At 29.4% G+C, this 24455-nt stretch overlaps 1 long non-coding RNA gene across 1 annotated transcript in view; it reads left to right on the forward strand.

Moving 5' to 3' along the window:
- Positions 1–24455, forward strand: part of LOC129969527 (uncharacterized) — a 124135-nt gene that overhangs the window by 23850 nt on the left and 75830 nt on the right. Inside the window, exons 2-3 of the long non-coding RNA XR_008784527.1 lie at positions 13263–13433; positions 17011–17181. This is a non-coding gene — a long non-coding RNA (uncharacterized LOC129969527). The remainder of the gene's footprint in view (positions 1–13262; positions 13434–17010; positions 17182–24455) is intronic.

Genomic DNA, 24455 nt, shown 5'->3' on the forward strand with positions numbered 1-24455 from the left:
GATTTTTCATAAAGCATGACAGTTCCTTTGTTGTAGAAAGGAGACATCATAATTCACTCTTTCCTTCTATTTCTAAATTTTATCCATTAATTAGAAAAGTCTATTCATTATCAACTATTTCCAAATCTCTAGAAAGTTTGTTCATATTATTGTTTTTTTATATATATATAAATTGTAAATGGGTAATATTCGAAGGGTGTCATACAAGGTGATATCTTCATATACCTTAGTTCACAGCTCCAATTTTGTTATACAAAGAATTATCAGGAATCATGTAGTAAGATTTTGCACATGCTAAAGTCCTTTGTTTTTTATAATTCTAAAACTCTTCAACAATCAGTTTCTATCCTTATGCTGCACGATTATTAATGGATTCGAGTAATATCAAAAGTATTTAACAAACATGTTCGCCGGAGTCCTGGCATAGGGGTAGTGAATCTTCCTAGTGATCTGGGCGTACTGGGTTCGAGTCCCGGTTCTGGCATGGTTGTTATTCTGTGTTTTATCTCTGAGGTGTGCAAATGCGCCCCTCCCCCTGTGAAAATGAGTTGTGCAAACAAATGTGTCGCTTGAAGTAGCCAAGGCGTACTCTTGACCCTGGTTGGCGTTACTAATAAAACAAGAGACGCTCGCTCGGCTTAAACTGCTGACAGATTTGTCAGAGGGCTTTTAAAGCGCCGTAAGTAACAACAACAATTACACAATCATGTTCTATGGCTTTGCGACACGATCCAGCCTACAGGTTCTTGCGACATGCATTATCATCAACTATATCACATGATTATATGACACGTTGTTAACAATGTATCCCTGAGGAACTAGTATCTGTGTCATATAATTATGTTGAGTTTCAAATATTCTCGAATAATTGTTCGATTTAGGTATTTCTGGTGCAACTTCAGGATATGAAAGAACGTAGTCCTTAGTCTAATATGTTCTTCAGAATCTTAGAGTGAGAGCTATCTACCGTAGAGATTTCGTCTTTTATTTAATCCTAAGTAAAAAGATACTAACTAGTAATAATAAAATAACTAATACAAACGAAATATAAAACATGTTCTATTGTTCGTTTGTACAGATTTAAGTGTCATTTTCACATCAATTACAGAAATTGTTGAATTTTGATATTATGACTATAATAAGATGAAATCAAAGATAAGGCTACATTCTTTAACTTTTCATGTATTAAATGGGTTTTGTTAATAAATAAACTGACGAACAAATTCAGCATCAGAAAAAAATATTTTTTTTTCTAAGTTATCGATGAAATAAAATTTCTAAATCTTCAAAACTGCTGAAAAATTTTATTTATTTATTTTTATAGTTTTAACTTTTTTCACTTATTTTAAACATCAAATGAAAATTATTTGTTTTTAAATATTTATTTTTTTAATATTTTTAAATGCCTTTTTCTCATCAGCTCTTGAAATGCTGAATTTTAAAATTATAGCTGTATTAAGACGAAATCAGAGATGGGTCCACATTCTTTAACTTTTAATTGGTTGAATGGATATTGCTGATAAATAAACTGACGAAACAACAAATTCATCATCAGAAAAATAATATTTTTTAAGTTATCGATGAAATAAAATTTCTAAATATTCAAAATTATAGAATTTTTTTTTGAAGTTTAAACCTTTATTCACTTGTTTTAAACATTAAATGAAAATTAATTGTTTTTATATATTTAAGTGCCATTTTCACATACGCTACAGGAATTGCTACATTTTGAAACTAGGGCTATATAAAAATAAAACCAAAATTGATGCTACATTCTTTAACTTTTCATACCATATTGCCGATAAATAAATTGACAACAACAAATTCAAATGGATTTCAAATTCAATGGATTTCAACAATGTGGATTTCAAAACATCGAAAAACTTATAATGCAAAGAAATTTCAAAAATAAAAGATAAGGAAAATAAGGCAAGAAATCCCGATTGAAACAAACATGAATAAATCGTCATTAAATTGTAAATTATAAATATAGTCACAATGCATATTAATAAGGAAATAAAACAGTATGTTTTAATCGAAATTAAACAGCTTATTAGAAATTAATATTATGATCATAATAATAAATCATAAATAATAAGAAGAAATTATAGATAGTAATAATGCATCATAATAATGTTATAATAATAAATCATAGATATCACAAAAGTAATTTTTAGCAAGAAAACACAAAATTTTAAAATTAAAAATCTTAGACTTCTGCCACATAAGTTTTTCTTAATATTTTTCCCACCATTCGTTACTCCACGTTTTCGCACTCATTTTATATATATTTTATTTCTAGCCACCTTGTATTTTCAAAGATTCCATCCTTTATATAAATAAATTCTTTTATTATAACTAGTAAGATCCCGAACATCGAAAACGTAGAACCCCCCCTTGAATCGATAACGTGGGGGTTGCCTTGGACTTCTCGTGCTCTGCATTCCAAAAGAATCGATTGAAAAGTTTCGAAGTTATCGATGGAAATACCGAGTTGAATACGTAAGCGAAAAATACCGCCGGGGCAAAAATATCGATATCAATTTTCTTCCGGAGTAAAAACATTTTCATGCATATCATTTGAAATTCTTTGACGAAATTTATATGGAAGCTATATTGTTTCGGAACAGAAAGTCTGGAAAGTTCTGGGAAATTGCAAACATTCTTTCTGCCGTTTCGCTTAACAATTTACATCAACAGTTTTATTTTCAGGTTTGGTTAAAGCGTTTGGATGAAAGGTTTTCTAAATTTAATTGTGTAACTTTATTTTATCATTGGATTTAATATTTGTTACACATAATTAAAATATTCTAAACTAAATCCTCATCTTGATGTAAACACGTATCTTATATTTGTTTCATTTATTTAGAAATTAGAACAGATATCTTAATATCAAGTAATACTTTAAGAATCATTCTAATGACATTTTAATCGTCGCCTTCCTCACAAGGAATTTCTGCAAACGATATTTTGATTCAGCGAGAATTAACGTCGATTAATTGTAGCTTAATTTAACTAGTTTAGTTAAGTTACAATCATGATTTAATGGAAGATAAAGGTATTTTTGGAAGGGTTCATGTAATTGTAAGCAGCAGTCAGAATCGATAGAAAGTATGCGAATGTCCTAACTCATAAACAAAATGAAATTTGTTATGTTGTCTCTCCTTCAAAATTGTAGATATATTTTGAATTTTGACCACGATCGATCGAAAAGAAAACAAAAAATATATAATCAATTATCATCATTACAAAATGAAGATAAAGGCAAATTGCGGCATACTGTGAAATTATCGAATAAAATGAGGAGAATGCTTCTGGTTTGTTTAGTAGCTGAAGTACCCACAACATGTCTTAGCAACCTGGGTGAAATGAATGATCAGGCCTCGCTACGATAATAAAAGGCCCTGAAATTAGCTGCGGTGAAGTGATATGTACACTACCTATAAACTCGACTTCGGCATAAAGGCAAATAAACCCCATACCATTATTATACGTACGGAACATGAGAACTTGTTTACTTATACGCTGTATTATTTCCTAGGTGCCCTCAAATTAAATTGGTTCACTGTGTAAACGTAAATGAAAAAAAAATGAAGCTGATATTTAGAGGAAAAAGTGATTCAAAGAATTTAGTATATGAGGGAATTATTTAACGATCGCAATGCAAGTATGAAAGACTCTATAGAACAAGCAAAATAACATAAAAAGGATATTTTGGATATATTTTAATATCTATTTACAAAAGAATATCCTCTTTTTGTACACATAAAAAAAGTAATGGAAATGTGAACAATGTCTTCCGAGACACCAAACGTGTGTGAATTTCTGTATCTGGGGATAATAAATTCTGAATCGTGGCCGAATGAGAGGATGCATCATCACAAAATTTTTCTATCACACCCAGGGGAGGACGTTTTATCCTCGACACAGTTTACCATGTACCAGATGGCCCACATATAGGTGCATTGTATCATTCAGTAACTATCCAGTTATGAAAGCGAGGTGTTATATTTCAGGTCACTGTGAACTTTTATGAAATATCTTTATTAAAAATCTTGCAGAGAGTCAGTGCAATTTTCAAATTTGAATTATAGTATCACTCTTCATCCTATATTAAGTCTGCTAAATTAAGTGAAATGGATTATCACTTAACGAATAGCATATCAGACAATGAAAACCTTAGTTACAAATTTTTATGTTTCAAAATACACATATTTGCTTTATTGTACAAATACGAAATGTCAGCAAATTGAAAAACAATTTACAATAGGTGATTTTTTATGGCCACAAATAGGATACCATCGATCAAGGGGGCTTAGATGTGGCACAATAACTATCGGAAGCTTGCAAGTTTTACCTTAGGCTATTTTGAACAGCATTCATCAAGACTGTAATGTAGTGTTTGATGCGGTTCTGGACAGCTGTTGGAGATTTTTCTCCAAGCCAACGCAAATGTAAACCAATTCCCCTTGAAAGTCATTTCGCTCCTATTTCATCCCTATATCAGAAATAAAACTTGACTTCATAGTTTCAAGCTCAAATGAAACTTTGCCAAAGCTGTCACACCTTCCCTTCATCATGAGTCTTTGATTTATATGCTTGACTAGATATGTTAGGATAAATCATAACACAAAAGAACTTTTAAATTTAGTATATTTGGCCAGAAGAAAATGCAAGGTATTTTAATGGTTATGACAGTACGAATATATCCTCAGACAATTTGTGATCTTCAGGAAATGTGAAAAATGAAAATGTTATTTTTTTTTCTTTACTTTACTACCTTTACATATAAGAGAGAAATAAATTTCATAAAAGCTTTACGAAATTTGTGATTTGTTCTTTGATTTTTTTCTAGAATTGCAATCGTCAAGATTTTAATGAACTCTGCCATTTAAACAAGAATGAGTTAGGAAATAACCATTTTGGAATAATTTTTGGTCTTATTTTCTTCTTCTCTTCATTGTGTCGGTGCATGAATACAATCAATCAAAAGAAAAGAAAAACAAAAAAGAAAAATATTTACATGAATTCTTTACACTTGCGTTCCTCGCCCTTTTTGAACTCGTCTACCCCTCATTTATGATCAATAATCCACGTACACCATTCCAGTGTGTAGAATTACTAACGTCTATATTCGTTGGTAATATACAAATGCAGTGTAATTGTAAATTATCAATATAAAGTATACACCTGTATATTGGAAACATAAAAATATAAAACAATATACATATATATTATTAATAATATACAAATATAATACAATGTATGCTCTAAATCCACTCCGAAACTTCTTAGCATGTAAAATCTTTTAGTACGTTAAATATTTACTATGGCACGTCAACTATATTTATAATGGGGATGCTAACATTGAGACAAAAGGATGGATAAATCACAACCAATCTGAAGATTAAAGCAGTAATTATCCAAGATTTTTCGAAAAAAATAAAAGTTTTATTGCAGCAAACAATGTCAAATTTTCTGCCCTGTTTGTGTTATGATTATTGACATATGCTTAGTATGGTGAAGTATCGACTGGTGGTCAAATCCTTCTGGACAAGTACTGAGCCTTCGTAAAGTATATACCTGAACTGAATCAGCATTTTTCTAAATTAAAACTCTTTCGAATTATAATTAATTATTTTAATTTTTCACAAAGGATATGTCAGGTGTAACAAAAAACATTTTATTTCTTTTCTCTTATATCCAATACATCACTTTCAACCATTACATTTTCGCGCACCTCCTACAACTTTTTCACGTATCTCAGGGACTAACAGATTGAAAAAATGATGCAGTAAAATTTTTGTTGTATCAAATTTTTAACGAAATCCGTTATAAGAAAATATATCTAGCCTTATTCATAAGGAATAAAAATCACAAAAGAAAATCGAATCAAACATAAAATTTTTAATGCTGCTTTATCCTCAAAATCGTTCATCTATATCAAATTTTAGACAGAATCAATCAATTAATTAAGATTTGGAGTAAATCATCTGTCTGCCGATCTATTTATATTTTGTTATATCAACACTAATATTCAAAGATGTAGCATACTAGGTAATTAAAAATTAGTATCTGATTTTTACAAGATTATAAGTCTGTGTTGAATTTTGGATACAAAGGCATAGGAAGATATCCAAAGAGATTACCTGATTCCATTTCCCCACATGACGAAATTAATCGAAATTCGCACAAAATTCTAGAATAATTATTGATTTTTGAACAATAAAGGTGATGAACATTTTTGTATGGATTATGTTCATTTACCCATAAAATGTAAATTTAAATACACATGATAAACAAGAAAGAACTCTAAATGCATACAATCAAACTAAACTCAGAGTCATCCATATTTTCCAACATACTTGCTGATTTTACTTACCTCTGATGCTCCAGAATGAATTACTCAAATTCGTATCAATAAATTTACATAATAAGATAATAAATGTAAAAATTTTTTGGGGCGGAGCCCTGACATAGGGGCAACGCGTCTTCCCCATGATCTAGGTGCCCAGGGTTCGAGTCCTGGTTTGGGCATGGTTGCTCTTCTTCTGTGTTCTATCTGTGAGACGTGTGAATGTTCCCCCCAATTAAAAGAGGTTGTGCAATCGAATGTGAAGCATGAAGTAGGGGTAGCGCGTCTTTCTGGGCGTCCCGGGTTCGAGTCCCGGTATGGTTGTTCTTCCTCTGTGTTTTATCTGTGAGTTGTGTGAATGTACCACCCCAGTAAAAAGGGGTTGTGAAAGCGAATGTGAAGCATAAAGTAGCAAAGACGTACTCTTGGCCCCAGTTGGTGCTACTGAAAAAACAAGAGACGCTCACTCGGCTTAAATCGCTCACCGATAACTGTCAGCGGGTTTATGAAAGTGCCATAAGTCACAACAGAAATCTAATTTTGTAGGATTGCCACATGTAATACAAATGTTTGCTTTTTTTTGATTCTCACTTACTTAATGTTATTTCTGTATTTGTACTGATAGTACTGTTCTATCATTATTTCTGTTTGACACTTAATTAAATTACCCCTTTAAAGTGAACGAGATTTTATTAAGCTTGGATTCATCAACTCTAGAAGTTTCGGAGTCTATTTATTCTATATCAGTTATTCCTCATTTCTTTCAGCTTCATTAATTCAAACCGTAATTGCTAAAATTTAGATAAAATTATCCAAAAATAGAATTATCGATTTATAACATTAACAAAACCAAGCTGTTTATTTTGCCTTCATTGCGTTACCGTGTTAAATACCATGTGTATTATCCTACAGCTAATGCCCTAATTCAATTGTTGAAACAAATATTTTAATTTTTTTTAAACAGTGAAGAAAAGTCAACGTTTGCACAGACGCTTTAATGATGTTTAAATATACCAAAGTGGACATTCTCCGCTAAATTAAACTCTGATTTTCCTCGGTTGAGGGTCTTTTTATGCTAATTTTTGAGCCGAAATGAAGTCTGTACAATACTTCAATAATTAAATTGCTGAAAATTTAAAAAAAAATGAGAAACATTTTTTTTTTTTGTTACGAAAAAGAAAATGAATTAACTTGCGGAAAGAATCTAAACGCTGCTCATGAATTTTAATATTAACGACATTAATCACTTTTTATTAAATTTTGGACGCCTCACTCGGTTACTAATTGGACGAAATGTTTATTTAGCGATAGTTTATGCAGCAATTTTTTTCAGCACTTGTAACTACTTTTAAATTTAAAAGGATGAATCTAAAATGATATTTATACATATTTATGGAGCTATGTACATTTGAATATATTTACATAGTCGTCGTAAATTTCTGAAATGAATGCGGTCTGACATTTTAATTAGGCAGTAATTTTGAGAAAGATTTATGGAACTGTTCAAAAACTCACATGCTTAGCAGAACATGAATTTCAAATTCGATAAATTGGCTTTATCGGTATAACTAATAATTCTAACTTTTAAAGTTAACGTAATCTTGGAAATGTCAAATACACTTCAGAAATTCGTAGCTATAATGTTAAATTGAATATGCGTAATTCTGTCTGTCATACGAAGAGGTAAAATGCAACAGAATTAATTTCTACGTATCATTTTAGGGTGCATGTGTAGAACAACTAAGTTATTTTCATATCTTGAAGCAATTATTTCTAATAACATTTAATTAATGATAGTTCCTAATGACAAAATCCTAATACTTTTTTAATTCCAACTATTATATGTTTTTTATTAGACGCAATAATCTCAAATCCCATGCATTTTTTAAATCCAATTTTTTAAGCTCTACAAGTATTGAATATGTATATACCACAACATATTTGTTTTTGCGTTTATTATTTATTTTCATAATGTTGAAAAAACATATTCGTGGCCGGGATAGCCTGGTAGTAGGACGTTGGATTGCGAGCTCGAACCACGCCGGCTGAAGACTCCTCGTGTATGTGGTGGCTGGCGCACGTATAAATTTGTCGCGGTCACAAAGTCCTCCATGTAGAGATTAATACTCTTGGGGGTACTGGATGAGGGGAGAACATTCTTTGATTCAAGTCTAAATTACGATCTGTGGTTGAGTGAATGAAATGTATGAATAAAGTCCACCCCGTAAAAAGGTTTGGGACGTGTGTGTAGCTACCCTTGGCCCTAGATGGCGCTAAGGAAAAGCAAGAGACGCACCCTTTGTTTAAAATCACTGACTTCTAAAGTCAGTGGGCGTGTTTATGACTAGTGCCATTAGAAACAACAACAGCAACAAAACATATTCGTAATCCTTGTAAATCTAACTCTTTGCAAAGATGGTAAAGATTGATATGAAATTAGAAAATACAACTAAAATTGGTTGGGAGTGTTTTAGAATATTATTCACAATTTCTAAAGGAAGTTCACTCGCACTGTTAAATGCATCTTGTGTTAAACAATTAAAAAAATGTATAATTAAAATCTATATATAAAAGAGGAAAAAGAAAACTTATGACCTGTTATAAGCTGAGCATGCTGTTAAATGCATCCTGTGTTAAGGGGTTAAAATGTGTAAAAACTAAATCTATAAATGAAAAAGCGAAATTTTATGACCCACTATATGGTGAGAGATCTAAGAGGTGCAATTGTAGTTTTTGATCTATGATGATGAGTTTCTGAAGACTAAAATAAGCAAATCCTCACCCCGTGAAGCTTTATGAGTTACCACTATAACACTTCATATGGAAATGATTATATATTTTACCATGATTTGCCTATTTTGTAAGTGTAAAACAATATTTCAAGAACCTATTCAAAAATCGCAGAGCCAAAATAAACCTATTTGAAATTGCTTTTTAATCATTGTCATCACAAGAATCACTCTTTTTAGGAATCGTGAAACAAAAAAAGGGAATAAAAGCATTATTCTTTTAGATTCAAAATAATTATTCACAATTTCTAAATTAAATTCACTTATCACGTTGAATCCATTTTGTGTAAAACAATTGTAAAAATATACAGTATAACTGCACATATAAATAAAAATTAATCCCAAAAAAAATTAAAATCTTGTATGTGACAATCTGAGAGATCGAAAGTGCAGTATCCGACCGTTGAGGATGAGCGAAACACATTGTTAATCTTTACTCCATAGAGCTTTTTTTTTTTTCAAAAACCATCACTAAACTTCAAATGGAAACGAATACAAATTTTACCAAAACATCATAATATCAAATAGGCAACTTTCAAATCACCTTTCAAGTTTAAGAGAAGGGCAAGATTTTACTTTTTCTGGCATTTCCAAAGTAAATCAATTTTCATTCTTTCGTCCTATATCCAAGCCATTATATTAATTTCTTCAAATTAAAAACTTGTAATCGTTAAATTTAAAAATAATTTATTGTTATTATTCACTCCATGCTTTCAAACATAAAACACATCATAGTTCTCCAATTTTTTGGAAGTTGCTTCACCTAATTGAGAAGTCAACAAATCGGCCAAATTTTATATCGGAACATTTATATTGCATTAGTCATTTTTTTTTTCATATTTTTATTGTTTTGTTTGACGGCGTCCTGGCCTAGGGGTAGCGCGTCTTCCTCGTGCGCTCGAGTTCTGGTTCGGGCATGGTTGTTCTCTTCCTTGGGTTCTCTCTGTGAGGTGCGTGAATGGGCCTCCCCCCCCTGCAAAAAGGAGTTCTGCAAGCGAGTGTATGTGGGTTTGGTTTGGTTCGGTTATATTAACGTCCCGTTTGAAGCAACACTAGGGCTATTTTGGGACGGACCTCGTCATTTTGAACCGCGGTCAGATGACGAGGACGACACCTGAGCCCCCACCCCCCTCTCCACACCACACCACCGGGAGGACGTTTGGTCATGACGGATTTAACGTGCAACTGACCCCCTTACACGACGGTTCTTCGGTGGAATTGGGTCTCGAACCTGAAACCCTCCGGTTCCGAAGCCGAGACCTTACCACCAGGCCACCGCGGCCCTGAGCGTATGTGGGCTATCTTCATCTGTGCCAGAAGTCCCGCTTCTTCACTCGGGTGCTTAGAGGTCTTTACCCTCAGAAGCTACTGCTCAAAATTTGGCTTAAATAGCCACACGACGAAAAAAAAAATTGTTTTGTTTAAAATTTCTTTGACCATAAATTTTAATTTGTATCATATTATGAAACCACATTTCTTCAACATGGTCTATTGTTCAAATATTTTGTTATTTTAGTCTACCTTAATATTTTTTACTTAAAAAGCTGTTTACATAGATGTTAAATTAATATCAAAAACCAGCGTTAGTGGTCTCCCAAAAACTTTCTCGTATAATGTCAAATAAATTTATCATGTCAAAAAAAAGCCTTAAATGGCAATGGCGTACAATAGTTGCGAACTATTTTACGCCAAAATTGTACTTTTGGCCTGAATTCAGCATTTTTACTGAATCTATCGTAATATACTTAGAGAATTATTCAGCGATTAATCCCTGGAATGCGTTCATAGAATCCATAAATCGAATTTGTGTTTTAGGCATGTTTTTCTCGACCAACTTGAACACAAATTTGGCGCCAAATTGCACTTGTAATCACAATGTTCCATGCCAAATTTATATTTAAGTCTTTACGTTTTTGAACAATCGCGTTTGCATGTTTTTGGAAGTACAGACCAACAATCAATCAACACATAGTTCAATTTGACTGGTGTTTGGACTACAGATGTTAAAGCTGTGTACCAAATTTTATCTTTCACCGTCTTTTCGTTTTGTAATTACCGAGTTCTCTTGAATTCGAGCAGGTGGGCAAATGGACTTCTTCTGAACGAATTTGATTCAAAATTTGATAGATATCTGCAAATTTCTTGAATTGTCTAGCTCAGAGTTTTTGAGTTATCATTGTCATACACAGACAAACGGACATTTTCCAAAAATATGTTTTACGAACTCAGGGGAGGTCTAAGACAGGGAGATTCGTCAAATCTCGTGTTCTAATTTTTTGATGATTACTATACTTTTTCTATATAATGACTTCTCTACACAATCTATACTTTCTCTATAAAAATGAGTAAGTAAAAAGGTATCCGGATTGTGAAATTAGGGAAGATAATGCAGAATATTTATATTTGCATTAATTATCTAATAGCTCCGATAGAGTTTCATTCGATCCTTTTACCAAGATACATCTATAGTGAAAGTATAAAGCTAAACAAGCTGAAAACTTTCGCCACGTTTACATATCAAAATTTATGATCTTAAAATAACCGTCGCAATGAAATCAGAAATAAAGGCTTCAGCAGATAAATCTCTACACTAAAACCACTTTATGAACTTAAATTTCCCATCGACACCAACTGCAAGTGCGCTATTTCAAAATGATTCTTACATTTTATCATCCATTTAGAGACGAAACTTACCATTCAGACGGAACTTCACATCAGAAGAGATAAAAAAAAAAAAGTATTATCCTTTGAAAACTTCAAATAAGTGAGTGTCTGAATGCTGGTGGAAGCAAACTAGATATAAAAAGAAAAGGGAGTTGCAAGAGAAAAATAAAGAGAAGAAACTTTCCTAGCATTTTTCTTGTTTTTCGTCTTGGACGAATTGCTTTCCTGATTCCGCCGTTCTCTCCGAGTAGAATGCTGAATTGGCTTGTCGAGTAAATTTGACTTTTGCTATCAAGTATACTTATTGGATGAACGGCAACTCTAATAGTTTATGTCATCCGATGATGACCTATTTAATAAATATTTTCTGCCTTTATTGGTACCATGCATTTGGGTATGTGGCTTAAATAAATATGAAACTAGAAAGTGCTATGTTAAAAAGAAAATTTGAAATATTTATTCCCTTTCAAATGAATTTCTTTTCCTTGTTCTTTGATGGCTTTTGCTTTTCAAAAAGAGCTGTATTCGAAATTGAATTTCCACATAAACGAGGTTTTAATTTAAATTCATCTTACAATTCGAAATTGGGATCAATGAGCTGAAATTTCATGAAATAATTCTTTAGTCAAAAACATTTTATTGGCAAAGTCTTTTGTTTTATTAAAGGAACTTCCGTGAAATTGTATTCAAAATAACTTTTATTTAGTTAACTAAAAAAATCTATTAAATTGAATCATTTAAAACATTAAAAAAAATCAATAGTAAAAGGGATTCTAGTGATGAAAATTTAAGAAGTCAAAACAAATTTTTAAGAAGAGTTTTGAAACAATTTCTTAAAATTCACTTTTTCTATTGTTTATCTATTAATTTAAAATTAAATAGATCTCCCTTAATTATGTCAACGATTAAATTTTATAATAAATTATTGATATGATTTATTATATAAGGATGTTCCATTTCCTTACATTCGAAATACAGAGATTCAATAAGTGATTTATTCAATTTTACGAGTGTTATACTATACGTTATACTGTATGTGCTACACTATGCGTTATACTGTAGGTGCTATACTATATATTTAAAAGTATACCACATACAAATATGAATATTAAAAAAAAAATAACCTCAAATTATTATAAATGCCTTATTTGCTCACACTGAGGCAATAGTTGAAAGCTGACGACAGTTGAACTTGTTCCATGCATTTTGTAGCGTCATCTTATCAATAGTGCATTTCTAGACCATTGGCAATCCACGGACTTTTGTGACAATTGAAATCGATTCTGTCGACAATTGAAATCGATCGCAGGATGGGACAACCTCTTATTCGAACAATTAAATTCATCCATACCTAGCCAATGATTGTTTGTTTGTATTTGATTGGGCATGTTAGCAAAAGTAAAATCGACCTCCCAGGTGACCTGATTTGAAACCTTTGGTGTTTTTCATTTCAGGACACATCCAGGATCTTTTTTATGCACTCCCTCTACCAAAAACCTTAGAAGAGTTCAGAGAATGGATCCGTTCTGCGATTATGACCATTGAAAGGATGGCGCTACGAAATCTGTGTAACGAGTTCAACTATCGCTTGAACGTGTGTCATGTGACTAAAACAATAAAACTTGGTGAGTTTATGTTTATATATTATTCATATCTGTGCGAGCAATAGTTTGAAACGAACGTTTAAATAGCAGATAAATTAAATTTAATATTATTATCATTTCTTAAAATTTATTCATTAATTTTAAGTACTACTTTGATGAATTTTTAATTAAAAAGAAGCAGATTTATTCATATTTTTAAAATCAATAATCAATTTCCGAAAATTGTTTTGCTAAAATTGTAGAATTTTTTGTAATTTGAAATAGTAGTAGTTACAATTCTAAACAGAAATTAAGTGAAAGTCTGGATTTGGTATCATTATTTTGTCAATAATTTTGATGAGTAATCACATTATAAACTTATTAGATTTATACATATATGTTTTTCTTTTATTATGTAAATAATATAAGCAATATCTAGACTTAATGCTGCGAAATTTATAAAAAATTTCAACCATAGTTGCAAAAATAGTGTAATTACAAAATATCAATAATTTTATTTTTAGTTGCTTTCTTTACACTTATCACTTGTTTTATAAAAATTTCTTTAGCAAAATCTCCGTAAATCAAGTCAAATTATTAAAAAACAGTTTTATCAATTTATTAAATTTAAATAATTAAAAGTATGTCTAAACGATAAAAATATAAATAATTGTGCAATGCTGTAAAAATTGACATAAATCGAAATTCAATCCAGTATTTAATGTTTTCCCAACATTCTAAATTTAAATCAAACTTGAAAGCCTCCATCGAAATTTCACAAATTAGCTAAGAAACCATAATAAAAATAAAATCTTACGATTCCAATAAAATATCCCTTCTCGGCAAATAAATTCTTATATTATGCCAATTTCTATAGCTAAGATTTCTTCTCAACCTTAAAAGAATGCTATAAAATGGAGGTACTTTAAAATCCTTTTTATGCACTTTTGAAATATTTATTTAGATCTGCTGTTGCTTTGATGTGTTTATTAAATAAAATATCTATTAAATTTCAGCGAAGTAATTAAATACGTGATTTTTAAAAATATTCTTAAGTTTTAATTTGTAATAGTTTTAATACATTATTATAATTAATGTGGAAACTTATTAACATTTCTTTCGATTTCAAAACCAAATAATGTATGTCTTCTTGAAGCAAAATTAAATAAAGTTAATAATTAACTGATAATTACATAAAACTGATAATAATTGAAATCGTTATAGACATCAAACAATATAATATAAACAAATGCATTAAAAATGTCGATAAATTTCAAAATCACATATTTCACTGATTCATGCAGTACCTTATTGCTACTGTTTCTACGCTTAGAGGTCATCCACTTCATTCAACAATAAGCAACAATCTATTTAAATTTTTATTTTTATTTAAAAATTTTCATCTAAATATTATTTTAAAATGTTAAACAAATTCTTCAAAAAATAATTTCTGGTCACCAGATATGAACTATATGAAAATAAAAAGTATGAAGAATTGAATCCTGAAAAAAATGAAATCTAATTTGCCAAGCTGAAATAGAAACAAAACCTCGGGGGTATATGAAGTCACAAGCAATTTTAAAGTCAAGCAAACGAGATACTGGGATTATATAAATTTAATAGAAAGTATAAATTCGAACATTAAATCAGCAACAAGGTGAAGAATATTTTTTTCATATTAAGTTAGAGCGGTGGACAAACACTTTTATGATGAGATCATCCGAGATGCTTTTTTTTATTAGATTGAATGGTTGTATTAAAGGGTCTATCACTGAATCAGCCAAATGTAAGTAGTTTTCAGTTAAATAACATTTCATAGTTTCATTACATACTGAAAATTCTTTGGGGAGATTGGATAAGCTAAAAGTTACAGTTATGTGTAAAACAATAAAATTAAATATGATTTCTTCAATTGAATTTTGTATATTAAATTAGCGGTAGTTTCTAAAAAATAATTGATTTATGAAGTTTCATCTTTAATTAATTTCTTGTAGAGTTGAACTTTTCGAAATTAAGTTCATTATTATGCTACAATATTCAAAAAAAAAAAAATCAGAACTTATTTTAGTATAGAAAAGAATAAAGATAAAAATCTTTTTATTTGGTGTCTCTATAAAGTAATTATAGAGGTGTCATAGTGACTTAACAACCTAAGCAGATCAAATATAAACGCGTACTATGAGACCTATTTTACCATCTCAGTACTTTTTTCGCTGCACTTCTTTAGAACTTGAGAATAGTTGTCCCGTAATCAATTCTTCATCGGAAGAAAAAGGAATATTGGATGAGATCATGGGAATAAGATGATCGTGGAAGTAACAGAATGTGACGTTTTTGAAAAATAATGTCATATCGTGAAAGACATCACCTTGCCGTAATGAACGCATGTTCTATGAAGTTTTGGAGCTTATAAAGTGGAGATAAGCCTAAGAATAGTTATTCTTTAATCAAATTATTCATTCTCAGAAATCACATGGGGTGAGATCAGGGAAATAAACTGATTGAAGAAGCACTGGAATGTGATATTTCGACAGATCTTCCCCACAATAAGTATTTTTAAATGCCTGTAATCACGAGATATTGATTTTTTATGAACTTTTACGGGATGAAACCTATTCTGAACTTCATATCATATTCTCCATTTGTTTAACTAAATATAATTTAACATTCGGGAAATATTTTAAACTTTGAGAGGTTATTGTATTTCCTAACATGTAAATATTTGAAATACAACATACATTCGAATACTGTGATGAAATCAACAGTGATAAATAAAATAAAAAATGAAAGCACAAAAAATAAATAACATAATCTGCAATTAAAAATGTTTTTCTATTTCTTTTTCTATGTTTTTCTATAACTTTTATTTAGTTAACTAAAAAAATCTATTAAATTGAATCATTTAAAACATTAAAAAAAATCAATAGTAAAAGGGATTCTAGTGATGAAAATTTAAGAAGTCAAAACAAATTTTTAAGAAGAGTTTTGAAACAATTTCTTAAAATTCACTTTTTCTATTGTTTATCTATTAATTTAAAATTAAATAGATCTCCCTTAATTATGTCAACGATTAAATTTTATAATAAATTATTGATATGATTTATTATATAAGGATGTTCCATTTCCTTACATTCGAAATACAGAGATTCAATAAGTGATTTATTCAATTTTACGAGTGTTATACTATACGTTATACTGTATGTGCTACACTATGCGTTATACTGTAGGTGCTATACTATATATTTAAAAGTATACCACATACAAATATGAATATTAAAAAAAAAATAACCTCAAATTATTATAAATGCCTTATTTGCTCACACTGAGGCAATAGTTGAAAGCTGACGACAGTTGAACTTGTTCCATGCATTTTGTAGCGTCATCTTATCAATAGTGCATTTCTAGACCATTGGCAATCCACGGACTTTTGTGACAATTGAAATCGATTCTGTCGACAATTGAAATCGATCGCAGGATGGGACAACCTCTTATTCGAACAATTAAATTCATCCATACCTAGCCAATGATTGTTTGTTTGTATTTGATTGGGCATGTTAGCAAAAGTAAAATCGACCTCCCAGGTGACCTGATTTGAAACCTTTGGTGTTTTTCATTTCAGGACACATCCAGGATCTTTTTTATGCACTCCCTCTACCAAAAACCTTAGAAGAGTTCAGAGAATGGATCCGTTCTGCGATTATGACCATTGAAAGGATGGCGCTACGAAATCTGTGTAACGAGTTCAACTATCGCTTGAACGTGTGTCATGTGACTAAAACAATAAAACTTGGTGAGTTTATGTTTATATATTATTCATATCTGTGCGAGCAATAGTTTGAAACGAACGTTTAAATAGCAGATAAATTAAATTTAATATTATTATCATTTCTTAAAATTTATTCATTAATTTTAAGTACTACTTTGATGAATTTTTAATTAAAAAGAAGCAGATTTATTCATATTTTTAAAATCAATAATCAATTTCCGAAAATTGTTTTGCTAAAATTGTAGAATTTTTTGTAATTTGAAATAGTAGTAGTTACAATTCTAAACAGAAATTAAGTGAAAGTCTGGATTTGGTATCATTATTTTGTCAATAATTTTGATGAGTAATCACATTATAAACTTATTAGATTTATACATATATGTTTTTCTTTTATTATGTAAATAATATAAGCAATATCTAGACTTAATGCTGCGAAATTTATAAAAAATTTCAACCATAGTTGCAAAAATAGTGTAATTACAAAATATCAATAATTTTATTTTTAGTTGCTTTCTTTACACTTATCACTTGTTTTATAAAAATTTCTTTAGCAAAATCTCCGTAAATCAAGTCAAATTATTAAAAAACAGTTTTATCAATTTATTAAATTTAAATAATTAAAAGTATGTCTAAACGATAAAAATATAAATAATTGTGCAATGCTGTAAAAATTGACATAAATCGAAATTCAATCCAGTATTTAATGTTTTCCCAACATTCTAAATTTAAATCAAACTTGAAAGCCTCCATCGAAATTTCACAAATTAGCTAAGAAACCATAATAAAAATAAAATCTTACGATTCCAATAAAATATCCCTTCTCGGCAAATAAATTCTTATATTATGCCAATTTCTATAGCTAAGATTTCTTCTCAACCTTAAAAGAATGCTATAAAATGGAGGTACTTTAAAATCCTTTTTATGCACTTTTGAAATATTTATTTAGATCTGCTGTTGCTTTGATGTGTTTATTAAATAAAATATCTATTAAATTTCAGCGAAGTAATTAAATACGTGATTTTTAAAAATATTCTTAAGTTTTAATTTGTAATAGTTTTAATACATTATTATAATTAATGTGGAAACTTATTAACATTTCTTTCGATTTCAAAACCAAATAATGTATGTCTTCTTGAAGCAAAATTAAATAAAGTTAATAATTAACTGATAATTACATAAAACTGATAATAATTGAAATCGTTATAGACATCAAACAATATAATATAAACAAATGCATTAAAAATGTCGATAAATTTCAAAATCACATATTTCACTGATTCATGCAGTACCTTATTGCTACTGTTTCTACGCTTAGAGGTCATCCACTTCATTCAACAATAAGCAACAATCTATTTAAATTTTTATTTTTATTTAAAAATTTTCATCTAAATATTATTTTAAAATGTTAAACAAATTCTTCAAAAAATAATTTCTGGTCACCAGATATGAACTATATGAAAATAAAAAGTATGAAGAATTGAATCCTGAAAAAAATGAAATCTAATTTGCCAAGCTGAAATAGAAACAAAACCTCGGGGGTATATGAAGTCACAAGTAATTTTAAAGTCAAGCAAACGAGATACTGGGATTATATAAATTTAATAGAAAGTATAAATTCGAACATTAAATCAGCAACAAGGTGAAGAATATTTTTTTCATATTAAGTTAGAGCGGTGGACAAACACTTTTATGATGAGATCATCCGAGATGCTTTTTTTTATTAGATTGAATGGTTGTATTAAAGGGTCTATCACTGAATCAGCCAAATGTAAGTAGTTTTCAGTTAAATAACATTTCATAGTTTCATTACATACTGAAAATTCTTTGGGGAGATTGGATAAGCTAAAAGTTACAGTTATGTGTAAAACAATAAAATTAAATATGATTTCTTCAATTGAATTTTGTATATTAAATTAGCGGTAGTTTCTAAAAAATAATTGATTTATGAAGTTTCATCTTTAATTAATTTCTTGTAGAGTTGAACTTTTCGAAATTAAGTTCATTATTATGCTACAATATTCAAAAAAAAAAAATCAGAACTTATTTTAGTATAGAAAAGAATAAAGATAAAAATCTTTTTATTTGGTGTCTCTATAAAGTAATTATAGAGGTGTCATAGTGACTTAACAACCTAAGCAGATCAAATATAAACGCGTACTATGAGACCTATTTTACCATCTCAGTACTTTTTTCGCTGCACTTCTTTAGAACTTGAGAATAGTTGTCCCGTAATCAATTCTTCATCGGAAGAAAAAGGAATATTGGATGAGATCATGGGAATAAGATGATCGTGGAAGTAACAGAATGTGACGTTTTTGAAAAATAATGTCATATCGTGAAAGACATCACCTTGCCGTAATGAACGCATGTTCTATGAAGTTTTGGAGCTTATAAAGTGGAGATAAGCCTAAGAATAGTTATTCTTTAATCAAATTATTCATTCTCAGAAATCACATGGGGTGAGATCAGGGAAATAAACTGATTGAAGAAGCACTGGAATGTGATATTTCGACAGATCTTCCCCACAATAAGTATTTTTAAATGCCTGTAATCACGAGATATTGATTTTTTATGAACTTTTACGGGATGAAACCTATTCTGAACTTCATATCATATTCTCCATTTGTTTAACTAAATATAATTTAACATTCGGGAAATATTTTAAACTTTGAGAGGTTATTGTATTTCCTAACATGTAAATATTTGAAATACAACATACATTCGAATACTGTGATGAAATCAACAGTGATAAATAAAATAAAAAATGAAAGCACAAAAAATAAATAACATAATCTGCAATTAAAAATGTTTTTCTATTTGCTCTCAATCCCGTTCAGATGATGTTATTTTCACCTTTGAAATCTAGACTAAACAGTCCAAAATGTAAATAAAGAAAACATTAAAAAATTACCAGAAAAGTAAATGAAACATAAAGCTGAGAAACTTAACAGAATTTTTCATTAAATAGAGGCTCTAAAAATAATTAACTATATCATCTATTTGAACGCAATACTTAACCATCATATCCACTTTCTTATATTAACAACTAAATTATGCACAAAAAATTCTTTAAGAACGCGCTTTTATAATTTTTATCATATTTTTGTATTTAATTATTTTCTTTATTTCAGTTTTTATTCCATCATTCATTATAAAAAATATTAGAGAAGTTTGGAATTGATTCTTTTAATTTACAAATTGGTGCTATGAAAATGACATTTAATTTAATTAAAGGATTAACTGATAGTTAAATTCCGAATATAAAAAAATAATCTATTGCCATCAAAAAGATAAAATTGTACAAAATTTCAAAAACATCAGAAAATGGCTGAATTATCACATATCGAATTTCATTTATACACACTGGAATAAAATTAAAATATATAAAATTGTACAATAATTATTAGAAGAAAATAACAAAAAACAATTTATGAAAATTAATTGGTTTCAGAGTCATTTTTAATGTCATCTCAAGTGATACAATGATTAGTTTACATGATGCTTACATGATATAAAGTAATTCTGTTGCATCATCCTTCATATCTGTCCTTCAAAATAATAAGAGACATAAATCAAACTACAAACATTCTACAATAAAAGTATTTCTCGCTTTTACGAAATTATTCAGAGCATTCTTAAGCTTTATTTTAAAAATATTTCCACTGCATTTGTATCATTCTGCATTTAAAAGTCTATTATTTTAATAAACACCTGTATATGAAATTAATTATGATTTTGGAATAAACTACTATTTCACGGATACTCACCAAAATATACTTCAAATATGTGAATGAAATACTTCTGGTTTAGTGGTTGGCTCTTATTTTTTTGATGAATATATCAATTGGGTTCAATTACCTATACTTACATAAGGGGGCATATCTCTTACAGGAGGTATTCTACCATAACCAGTGATGATCATAATGGCGACTCAATCTTACTTTTTAACTCCGTGTTGTCTCAATGACCTTGACAAGGAATTATTTTAGATACTTAGGCAGGGTGTAAGTAGTTCCGATGGGATTTTCATTTTATAGCGTCAACCATTTTATGTTGAAAATTTTGCTATTTGAAAAATGAGTAAAATTGCAGCTACATAATTTCAATCCATCAAAACAACTGAGTATAAAGATAAAGTAATAATTAAATTTAGAAAATGTAGTAACAGACATTTTCTGTCAAAACCTTTTGCCAAAAAGCCCTATCTTACCTACTTACGTGCCAAATATAGAAAATACAGAATATCAATTAGCATTCCATTCCTTCTCACAGGTATCCTAATTTTACTTTGACAGTGAGAATCTAAGATAAATCTTTTGCAGGAATGATTAAATAGGGTAGATTCCAATCCACTCTCAAGGCTTACCAATCATAATATGATTAGATTCATGGATCATAATGGAACATCTGCACATGCATGCGAATTAACATTTCTCCATCTCTTTGATAACAATAACAACAAAATCTACTCCATCTTGACTAGATTGTAAAAGCCCAACGAACGGTGCACAGAAATTCATTAACATTGGACCTTCGAAATTAAATTTCTTATATTTCCTGCGAATCAATTGTGTTTTACCTTTTTTAATTGCTTCTTAAACTTAATAAAACTTGCGTGACCAGTTTCCAAGCAAGAAATCTAAATTTGTGACAATACTATTTATGGAATTACTATTTTGAGTTTCTAAATGTATACATTAAATAATTGTGTTTAAACATTAATATGTTATATCATACTAGAATATATATATATATATATATACTACATTAAACGAAGCAAAATGTATATGTTTATACATTAAAATGCGTGTAGTTATGTATAACACTTAAAAAAAATAAATGTTTATTCACAATTTTGTATTTACTTTAATTGTCTCGTATTCGAAATTGGCAAAAATATATTGTAATCGTCAAAAATTCGACCACGAAATTTTGACAAAACACCGTGTTTCAAAATTTCCGAAGATCGAAAAACGGATATTTTGGGAATAAAATAGCCCAAAAACGCTTTTGTTTCGATAAATGATATTTTGTTTTGTGGTTTTCCACAAAACCGGGAATTTTATCTATCTATCTCAATACATGATGACTACGCAACATGAAGATTTTGATGTCTAAAATTTGATGCACAATTTTAAAATCTGAAGTATTGACTCATGCTCAATTTTGAATACGCTCCGAGACGGAATAACAATCTATGGGTCTGTATATCCCAAAGCATGTAAACGCTTGTAAAGAGCTTAGTTCATTTTTCATATTTTTTCTTTTAACACTTAAGATTTTTACAATTTCATTAAAAGATAAATTTTAAATTTTTAGTAAAATCGTAATTCTGTGCGAAATTTTGGTTTTCAATGGTTGACAAAAAAATACCCAAAATATTTACTAGGTTTTCTTCACGGAACTATGAAGCATAAAACGCTCATATACGGGACTAAAAATAAAAAGTCTCATCATTCTTGATGTTCATAGTCATACTAAGGATAAGGATAATATTTTTTTTTTTTTTTGCATGCAAAGTATTATAATACACCGAGAATTCGATTTTTGAGATTTTGAATAAATATTCACAATTCATCCGTGAATATTTATTCACAACATCCTTGAATTCGAAACAGACTTTTTTTAATTACATTTCCTATCTTTGAGTACAATAACTCAAAAATGCATTGAACTAAAACAGTGGAATTTGATAAATAATTTTAACACCAAATTTATATATTTATAAGGTTAAGGATAATATATATTTTTTTTTTGCATGCAAAGTATTATAATACACCGAGAATTCGATTTTTGAGATTTTGAATAAATATTCACAATTCATCCGTGAATATTTATTCACAACATCCTTGAATTCGAAACAGACTTTTTTTAATTACATTTCCTATCTTTGAGTACAATAACTCAAAAATGCATTGAACTAAAACAGTGGAATTTGATAAATAATTTTAACACCAAATTTATATATTTATAAGGTTAAGGATAATATATTTTTTGTTTGCATGCAAAGTATTATAATACACCGAGAATTCGATTTTTGAGATTTTGAATAAATATTCACAATTCATCCGTGAATATTTATTCACAACATCCTTGAATTCGAAACAGACTTTTTTTAATTACATTTCCTATCTTTGAGTACAAAAACTCAAAAATGCATTGAACTAAAACAGTGGAATTTGATAAATAATTTTAACACCAAATTTATATATTTTTATCAAACTTTGTGAAAATATTGTTGAAGGAAATTATGCTTTTCCATATACATGTACACACGATAATGCAAAAACACTAGGAGCCGTATGCATGAAATTTTATAAGTAAGTTTATCATCAAAAATGCAGATATATTTTTAATTTTTGATGAAATTTTTCAAAAATGAAGTCATTTACTGATTCTTATATTCGGGTGTATTTAAATGCATGAAATGAAAACACAACGACTATGATAAATAAAACTTGGCACGCGTTTATTATTGTTATTCCAAAACTACTAATGCATGAACATTTATGCTCTGATCAGTGTAAATAATGGTGCCTAGTTTTCCTCATCACATTACGAGGCACAAAACGCGGCATACTGCGTCACTACATATGAAAGTCGATGAAAGGGGTACTGATAATTTCGGACTGCAGAGGTCTTTGAGAGTTTTTCGATTCACTACCTACGCTATCACAGCTCTATTATAAGTCCAGGGGGTGCAGAGGAAGATAGAAAAGAAAGGGCCGATTGTTTGAATATACGAGAAGTTTGGAAGGGGGGCACTCCTGCTGGTTAATACCGGATTCCATGACAAATAATAATATATTTAATACATAAGAATAAAGAGAAGAAATAGTCTATGAAAACATTTTTCGAATTCTCTGTAAAAAAAGATACTATCCCCGCCCCCAAAATAAAATTTTAGACATTAAATAAGGCCGCGAATACCTTGTATAATAATGGCAAACAATTATCACTAAATGTTGATTTTAGACTTTAATTTAACATTTTTACTAAATTTATAATTTGATTTTGGCGATCTCTTTTGGCGATTAATCCCTGGCAAAAAGTAAATGTACAAACATACAAAAACAAAATTTGTATTTTTTTTCGCTTTTTTTTTGAGTGATTGAAACCGAAATTTGACCCTTCAACTACAATTGTGCTCATAAAATTTCATATTAAACTTCTCTTATTTAAGTCATAGTGTTTTTGAGTTACTGTGTTTACATACGTGAAAAACTACCTACCGACAGACAGTCAACCCTTTAACAAAATTCTTAAATTTTTTTAAGAATCTACATTTTAGATGTGAA

Source organism: Argiope bruennichi, chromosome 5 (genome assembly GCF_947563725.1).
Source record: "Argiope bruennichi chromosome 5, qqArgBrue1.1, whole genome shotgun sequence".
In the NCBI taxonomy this organism is placed as follows: domain Eukaryota; kingdom Metazoa; phylum Arthropoda; class Arachnida; order Araneae; family Araneidae; genus Argiope; species Argiope bruennichi.